Source organism: Colobus angolensis, unplaced genomic scaffold, assembly GCF_000951035.1.
Source record: "Colobus angolensis palliatus isolate OR3802 unplaced genomic scaffold, Cang.pa_1.0 Scaffold310, whole genome shotgun sequence".
NCBI lineage: Eukaryota > Metazoa > Chordata > Mammalia > Primates > Cercopithecidae > Colobus > Colobus angolensis.
In genome coordinates this window covers 2970901-2979957 of record NW_012116378.1, presented here as the reverse complement: position 1 = coordinate 2979957, position 9057 = coordinate 2970901, and the positions used below count along the sequence as shown (strand labels likewise).

The window sequence follows — 9057 nt, the reverse complement described above, 5'->3', positions numbered from 1 at the left end:
ATATATATATATATAAAACATATAATACACACACACACATATATATATATGGGGGCTTGGACACAAAGAGACAATAGGGTCCTTACCTCTAGCTTTTGTAAAACCCACCATTTATAGAATAATTGAATAGTGAGCTTTAATAATTTAATGGTGGGAAAATGTCTGTTTATACAGTGCATCCAAATCTATGAAAATTTCCCATCCACCTCTGTGTCCAGCCACACAGTTTTCCTCACTAGAGATCACACCCTTAGCAGTTCCTGATGTCTCTTTTCAGAGGTGGTTTTTGGTGTACACACAGATGGGCAACGACACGTCCCACATGCTGGGAGTACTACCTTTAACGGATTTGTAATGAAGCAGAGCTTCCAGCACATCATACAATGGGGAACTGTTGAAAATGGCTGAGAAATGGAACATCTTGGGCATCAAATTATACTCCATCAGTAATTCTAAACCAGGGTTTCTCGACTTCAGCACTATTGTATTGATATTTTGGGCCAGAATGTTCACTGTCCCAGGAGGTGGGAGTAGGGAGGGAGCTGTCCTGTGCGCTGTAGGATGTTCAGCAGCAGCCCTGGCCTCTACCCACTCAATGCCAGGAGCATACGGCTCTTCCCACTCGAGTTGTGGCTGCCAAGAATGTCCCCTGGGGGAAAGGGAGCAACATCACCCCCCATTAAGAACCACTGTTTTAAACCTTGTGTGACATCTGTAGAAAACTGGCAGATAAGAGAAAAAACGTAGAAGATTCAAAGGGACAGGAAAGAGAAATCTGTGAAGGCAATGGAAAGAACCCGTAGTCCCAGTTACTTGGGAGACTGAGGCAGGAGGATTGCTTGAGCCCAGGAATTTGAGGTTGCAGTGAGCCATGATCGTGCCGCTGCACTCCAGCCTGGCAGACACAGCGAGACCCTGTCTCGAATGAACAAACAAAAAACTCAAAGGTTATTATTCCGTAACTATTGAAAGAATCTTTTCATGAAGGATGGTAATAACCAGCTTTCTATCTCCACACAGGGCAAAGTAAGAAGTAGGTTTAAATGGAAGAGAAATTAAAACGACATACAGGTGATTAAATATTAATAACAGCCCCTGAATGGCACTTTCTTTCCTAAAGATCTTCATGAGCAGAATAATCTAGGATAGCTAGGAATTGTTCCCTCAGGGCTTTGTGGTTAAGAGTTCAGAATCTTCAAGTAATGAAATCTGCATTAAAAAATTAGCCGAAACTGTTTATTCCATAATCATGTCTATATGGTGCTTTTAAGAAAACATTTTTTTCTTGCTGTAAAAGCAATACATATTCACTGTGGAAAAATTAGACAATGTCACTAAGCTTAAAAGAAGAAAAATGTAAAACACCCTCATCCCACTAACCAGTGAAATACCATGTTTGATACTTTAGTGAATTCATTTCCTAATAATTTTTTCTATGTTCGTAAAGGTATATGTGTAGATATAAATATACTACACCTACATAGAAACAATGGATCACTCAGCACATAATGCTTTGAAGCTTCCATTTTTTTCCATTTAATCCACTGCCAATGTCTTTTTACATCCGTGTGTACCATCATATTGGTTTTAATTCTTCCCCTGCACAGATGTCTTATAATTTAAAACATCCTCTGTTTTTGGAGATTTAACTTGCTTCCAGTGCTTTGAGATCATAAATAATATTGCAGCAAACTTTCCCCAGTCAGGGGTTTGCACATAATTCTTCCCCTCCAACCCCCACTCCCCACCCCCCAGGACAAATTCTTGGACATCAAGTTGCTGGAGCACATGATACCAACAGCTGTGGGACCCGGAGTAATTGGTGAAACTGTGTATTTGTAAAGCATTGGGTAGGAAAAAATGCTAAACAGACCACCAGAAGACTGCTCAATTTACATTCCCATGGGTGGTATTGGTTTTTGCTTTTTTTGGTTTTGTTTTCTAATTCTTGGCTAAAATGACAATTTGACAGGCGAGGGTGGAGGGTGTTCAGAGCGCTCTCTCATTCTGTTGAGAATTGCTTGGCCCAGTTATGGGCCTTGTCTGAATTGCCGGTTTGCTGTAATGTTTTTTACAATTGAGCAATCAATTGTAAAAAAGAGAAGGTGAAACTAACCTACTGCAAACCGTGCTACCATCCTCTTCAGGCTGCAGGACATTTTATATACCCACCACCTCCCATTGATTCTGGAAACTCCGGCCACAGAATTCCGTGCAGCCCAGCCCCTGAGGGTGGGGCGTCCTGTCTCCCGGACGCCGGGCTTTCTCTGGACACGAATGCCCCGGGGGTAGGAGGCGAATGACACTGGCACGGCGGGGCTCCGGAGCCAAGAGGTGACCAGGCTGGCTGGGCAGGGCTGAGTGGCTGGGCCGAGCACGTGATGCTCCCAGCCGGCCTCCGGGGCCCTCTGGGCTGAAATCGACATTTGCCTCTGGCAGGAAAATGAGCTTGTCAGTTTCTGCCTCCATTAGACCCTCAACCCAAAGGAGCAGGAGATTTCGGTAGCGTTTTAACTTTATATCTCAGAATCTGAAAGCGGAAGGTAAGCTGCTTATATCACTCAGAAAAACAAATTTGAGAGGAGTGACCTAGTAAACTACACTGCGACTTTGTTGATTTTTAAATTCTGGTGTTGAAAATAATTGATCGCTGTGAGAGTCAAGGGCTGTATTTATCTCCAAATTAGAGATTAACCTTCTGAACAGAAATTTGGTTAATTTGGAGGGAATGATGGTATAAGGGCCAGGGTTAAATATAGAAGGACACGAAAGCTGCTGGAATAAATTGCAAGTAAACTTAACTCTAACCTGCTTGTAAAACAATCTATTTCATGTCTCTTTCAGGGCTGTGAGCAAAGGGAATGTTATAATTGTGATTTTTAACTCAAGTGAAAGTAAATGAATCTATTTGCAATTGGAATACAAATAAAAGCAGTCTTTGCTTTTGTCCTTTTACATTTCAAAAATGCTTGTGTATTTTGGCAAAGGAAAAGTTTATATGTGCACTGCTTAAGTTTGAAATATGCTATTTCAAATTTACAAAATTATCACAGTTGTAATTTTCTAAAGTCTTTCTAGGCAAGGCTATTTCAGTTGTGAATGAGAAATGTTGACATTGTACATATTTTCTGTGATAGTAAAATGACTCACTTCTTCAGAATGTGATAAAAATTAGAAAATGTGAAATAATGAGTTATTGTGAATTAACTCAAGCCTTGCCAGAAGATGTAAGAAAACAGAGACACAAATACAGCCATGCTCACGTAATAGTGCTTTATTTTAAATCATCACATATTTAAGTAAGTAGTAGAAATACGTGGTGTCACCATTTTTTTCCTTTGGCAAATACAAATTAATATTGGAATGCAACTATTCAGAGTAATCAAAGCATTATTCATCCGTGCAATTAGTATAATGTTCCATAATGAATTGCTTTGAACTAAAGTGTTTGGTATAATAGTCGATATACGACTTGAAACACAGAAACTCTATACAAAGTATGTCCATGCTATATTTTGTGTCATTATGATTTGCACAAAATGTTTATTTCTCCACTGCATTTGATAAATACTAGTTTTAAAATAAAACATGAAATTGTATTTCCTTTCACTGTAATCCCCTTATTGCTAATTCTTTCGAAATCCTATTACACGCTTGGAGCCTGTGATAATTTGGATTTCTCCTCCTGTGTGTTGTTTTTCATAATTCTTCGCGAAAGGTCAGGCAAGCTGCACACATCAAGCGAAACGGCCTGAGGGGCGGCCAGCGCGAGGGTTTCTGGCCATCACCCCTCACCTCCCGGGACTTCCAGGGTCTTCCCCGCACCCCGCGCACACCTCCCTGCCTCGCCCGGAAGGCGTCACGTGGCAGCGTGGGGCCCGCCTCCTGGTGATGTCACGGCGCTCGCAGCCGTCGCGCTGAAGAAAGGATGCTCGAGGATGCTGTCCAGGTGGGCGGCCGCGGGTGCGATGCGGCACTGCAGGTAAGGGGCGCGCGGCGCCTGGATGCCCTCCCCGGCGCCCCCGGCAGCGCGGTCGCTTCAGGTGGAGCCCGGCCTGCGGGCCTGCAGCCCGGCTGCGCCCCCAGAAACCCAAAGTGGGGCCTCTGGCTGCTGCGGCGCCTGCTGCCCACAGCTGCCTGCTGCAGCTGCATGCACCCGGCGGGGGATGGCCCGTGGCAGGCCCACGCGTGAATTGGGTCTTGGCACGTCCGCCCGGATAAAGTGGGCAGGGGCCAGACAGAAAGACAGGGGGAGGGGAAAAAACCCTTCTGGCGGGGAACAAAATCTGAAGTGACCACACTGCATGCATTCTAAGTAGAGAGAGGGGCTTTTAAGAGGTAACTATCAAGTGTTTTCCTAGTGTCATTCTGCTTCTTAAATAATGACATGTTTACTAATTACAGGCCTTTGTCCTCAGTAATTAGCCTCATTTCTTTCAAAGCAAAAGCGGGCTGGGGAATGGAAACTTCTTGGTTAGCAATTTAAGAGCCAGATGTGCAATCTAAATTGTTTTGCATTATTTTGCAAGGTTCCAGCATTTACAGGGCATACGTCAGAAATGTATTTTTTTTTTCCTTCCAGGTGTTTTAAGTAGATTAAAAAAGAACAGTATCCAATAAAATAAAAATAAATTGCAGCTTCCAAAGATAACATGTGAGTGTAAGAGACAGCTACATGTCTAAGAATCAAATGATCTTAAGCAGAGAGTGGGGGTGGAGATAACGCCAAAACCTAACAATTCCCAGAGTTCTTTTTAATTCTCTCGCTGATAATTCGCTTACTGAATGGAGGGGCTTGATGACTCAGCGACAGATGGAGGGGGGTCAGGTGACTTCAGTTCTAGCATGACAGTGGGTGGGGGATTTTAATGGACTCTTTCTAGAGCGTTTACATTCCTTTCTCGGGGTCAGGAAGAAACTATAGCAGGACGTGTGTGGGCACCCTGGGGGAGAATGTGGCATTTTTTTCCCCCTCTAAAACCTGGCCCTTCTGGAAGGTTTGTTGTCACTAAACTGTATTGGAACTCACATCATGAATAATTTGACCAACCAGCAACGTTGGGGGGCCTGTAAAGCCATGCTATTTCCATCAATAATTGAAGGAGGCATTTCTTTCAGAATTTGGGACACCCAGATGTGTTGCTGCAGTAATTTAGTAACTTGTTTGTTGCCATTTTCTTCCTTTGGTTCAGTTTGGTTACACAAATTAAGATCCCTGGGTTCCTGCCCTCCCTTCTCCCCCAGCTCAACCCTAGATAGAGCAAAGCAGATGATAGAGGTGGATCTAATAGAGACCTAGATTCCACTTTTGGCTTTGTGACTGTGCAGGCTTGGACATGTCATTTTGTGTCTTTGGGTCTCGGCTATCTTGTCCTCAAAGTAACAAAGGGATTTAGGTCAGGGTGTCTCAACCTTGGCACTACTGGCATTTGGGGCCAGATAACTCCTTGTGGTGAGGCTGTCCTGTGCATTGTAGGATGTTTAGCAGAATCTCTGACCTCCACCTACTGGATGCTACTAGCACCTCCTCCCTCAGCCCCCACTTGTGACAATCAAAAATGTTGCCAGACATTGCCAAATGTCCCCTGAGGGCTCCCTTGCCCCCTGTTGAGAACCACTCATTGGGATATCTCAAAATGTTCTTTGGGCTCCAAGAATTCATTTTCTTATGATTGGTTTGATGCCAAGCCCTTGATCAGAAATCTGATTCCCTTTCTTAATATCGTATATATTGGAAAACACAATGTGAAGGCGTTTTTATGTTGTGAATTTCCAGAAATAGCTTCTGTGAAAAGGGGAGGAGCTGTTTGTATGCCATTTGTAGCTGGGAGGCTAGCCTGGCGGAAAGGAGAGTGTTAGGGAAACAGGAAAAATCAGAGCACTAGATGAATGTGTGTTGAAACCTGCCGGGGCTTCGTGCTCAGCAGACCTGGGGCACGTCCCTGGACATACTCACGCTAACGCTGGGTTAGACCTAACAGCTGGGAGTCCATTTCCTTGTCTGCAAAAATGAGAATAACAGTGTCCACTCGGAGGTGTTGTGAGGAAGAAACGACACGACGTCTGGTGCTGGTGTGGGATGTGGTGAGGACGAGAGGGTTGGTAATGTCTATGCAGCTAGGAGGAGGCAAACACAAACTGCCTGCACCACCAGCGACACGGACACTCGCTTAGGGCAGACATGGTCGCATGCTTTAAGCTTCAGTCCAGGACTTGCATCTAAAGATCTGGCTTTGACACTTAGGAGGGTGACCATGGCTGCATCACTTCACCTCACAGAGCTGCTGTCGGCTCTGTAAAGTGGGGCCAGCTGGACTTGCTGACTCTGCTTCCTTGGCTGTTGGGGAGGGACGGACGGAAGTGAGAGGGTCTGCAGACTGGGAAACTCCCGAGAGACAGGAAGCAGGGATGGCAGCAGCGTAGCAAGGCGGGGACATGTTTACTCTGTGTGTGTGTGTGTGTGTGTGTATGTGGCAGGGGGGCGGGGCTTAGAATGGCCAGAAAACATTTCCTTGTGCCCCAGGCTTGGGACTTTGATGTGTCCCTCCCCTGCGTTCCCTTGCCGTCAGCTTGCTCTCTCTCTCTCTGTCTCTTCTTTCCTGGCACCATGAAAATGGTCTCCTGGGGGAGGTAGAAAAGCCCTGGTGGGGGAGGTTGGCCTTCGGTGAGGAAGACCCACTGTGCAGAGGGCTGGGGTGAGAGCAGCTGGCTCCATCTACTCCCCATGCCACTGTCCTCCCAGGCTTCAGTCCACGGTCATCCCAGGGCAGGCCTGTCACGCTCCTGTGTGCCTCTGGTGGGCTTGGTGCTCTGTGTGAGCCATCTAGCCTTGTCTCTTCAACAAGGCAATATCATGAAAGAAAATTTTGAAAAGGGAGATGGGGTATTCTCCATCAAATGAGACTTAGGAGACGGAATAGCCAAATATCACTGTGGCCCTCGATTGGATTCGGCCCGAACAAACGTGTAACAGGCATTTTGGGGACGCCTGGAGATGCTTTGATGTGACTGGCTATTAGGTGACACTAGGAGACTGCTGCTGCTTTGATTAGATGTGACAGTCTGTGATGTGGTTGGCAGCCCCTCAGACAGATGCAGTGATCCCCGCCCCTGGCAGCTGCAACTTGGCATCACCCTCTCCCCTGAGGTTTGGGCTGGACCAAGTAATGAACTTCCAATGAATATGTCTAGCAGGGGGCGGGGGGGTGGCATTTCCACCATGAGGGTGTAAAGGAGCTTCCACCTGGGATGTATTTTCTCTCTTGAGTTGCTTACACTGAAGCTGCCATGTCGTGATCAGCCCTACGGAAGGGTCCATTTGCCGTGGTGAGGACCTGAGGTCCGTTCCAACAGCCTGAGAAGAACTGAGGCCTGCTGATGGTGTGAGGGTCTGAGTGGGCTTGGAGGCAGACCCTTCAGGCCCAGCTGAGTCTTTTTTTGTTTTGTTTTTTTTTTTGAGACAGAGTCTCGGTCTGTTGCCCAAGCTGCAGTGCAGTGGTGGTGATCTCGCCTCACTGCAACCTCCGCCTCTTGGGTTGGAGCGATTGTCATGCCTCAGTCTCCCCAGTAGCTAGGAATGCAGGGACACACCACCATGGCTGGCTAATTTTTGTGTTTTTAGTAGAGATGGGATTTTGCCATGTTGGATCTCGTCTTGAACTCCTGACCTCAGGTGATCTGCCCGCCTTGGCCTCCCAAAGTGCCGGGATTACAGGCATGAGCTACTACACCCAGCCCCAGTTGAGTCTTGAGATGCTTACAGCCCTTTGAGACACCTTGAGCTGAGGCACCAGCTAAGCCACTCCAGGGTTCTTGACACAGAAACAGTGACATGAGACATGTTTATGTCCTGCTGCTATGCTTTGGGGTAATTTGTTAGGCAGCAATAGATAGCTAATACATGTGTTTATGTAGAAAAGTATTATTTTTTAGAGATGTCTACTAAAGTGTTTAGAGATAAAGTGTCATGGTGGCAATAATTTACTTTTTTTCTTTTTTTAATGTTTTTTTGAGATCTCTTTAATGTATGACTTAATAGGAGACAGATGAATTCCCATACTTGGTTCTACATTCAATCTGTTTCAATATCACATGTCATGTAGCCTCTGGAAAATTCCATTGTATGCTCATGAGAGAATGAACTTAGAAAAAGGCAAATAACAATGTCAGAATATTGTGAAATGTTTTTGACATCATGGAGTCCCTTAAAGGGTCTTGGGGAGCCCAAGGAGTCCCCAGACCACACTTTGAAAACCAGGCTTCAAGATCAATAATTTACTTGTAAATGGTTCAGTTAAATGAAGAGAGAGAAAGAGATAAAGCAGATAGAGCCAAATGTGAACAACTGTTCAGTCTGATTGGTGTTATTCATTCTGGATGATGTTCTGTGTAATTGAAAATGTTCATAATAAAAAGTTAAGAAAAAATAAAAGAAATGTAGACCCTTAGACACGTTGGGGATTCTGATTGAATAGGTCTGGGGGTGAAGCCCAGGGCTTAACCTGTGCTCCAAGTGCCCCCATCACATGGGCCAGAGCCCCAGGCACTTTGCCCCAGAAGTCCTCACCTTCTCTGCCTCCTCTCCACCTGTCAGCCTTGCAGTAGCAGACTAAAGGGGTTTAGTGTGATGACGCATCTATTCTACCAACCTGGGGGAAGAGGTGTGTGGGGACAGTCCCCCCTCCTATCCCTTCCCCCATACACACTTTCTCTTGGTAACAAGACCGTTGTTTAACCACATTTTCAGTGGGTGGCTTTTTTATGTGCAGGAATGTTTTTTGTTTTTGTTTTTGTTTTTTTTTTGATTGTGATAAGTATTTTTTTAAAATGACTTCCATTTCTTTTCTTTTTTTTTTTTGAGATGGAATCTCTCTTTGTCACCCAGGCTGGAGTGCAGTGGCTCGATCTTGGCTCACTGCAACCTCCACCTCCCAGGTTCAAGTGATGCTCTTGCCTCAGCCTCCCTGTAGCTGGGATTACAGGCATGCACCACCACGCCTGGCTAATTTTTGTATTTTTAGTAGAGACGGGTTTCACCATGTTATCCAGGCTGATCTC

At 45.4% G+C, this 9057-nt stretch overlaps 1 protein-coding gene across 2 annotated transcripts in view; it reads left to right on the top strand.

The window, feature by feature from the left end:
- Positions 1-2273: 2273 nt before the first annotated feature.
- The window catches only part of CLCN4 (chloride channel, voltage-sensitive 4), an 80729-nt gene continuing 73945 nt past the window's right edge, over positions 2274-9057 (top strand). The window contains exons 1-2 of one of the 2 annotated variants that reach the window (XM_011950900.1): positions 2274-2543; positions 3719-3982. The gene's annotated coding sequence lies outside the window, so the exon portion shown is untranslated. The remainder of the gene's footprint in view (positions 2544-3718; positions 3983-9057) is intronic. The other variant, XM_011950901.1, reaches the window with a different exon arrangement.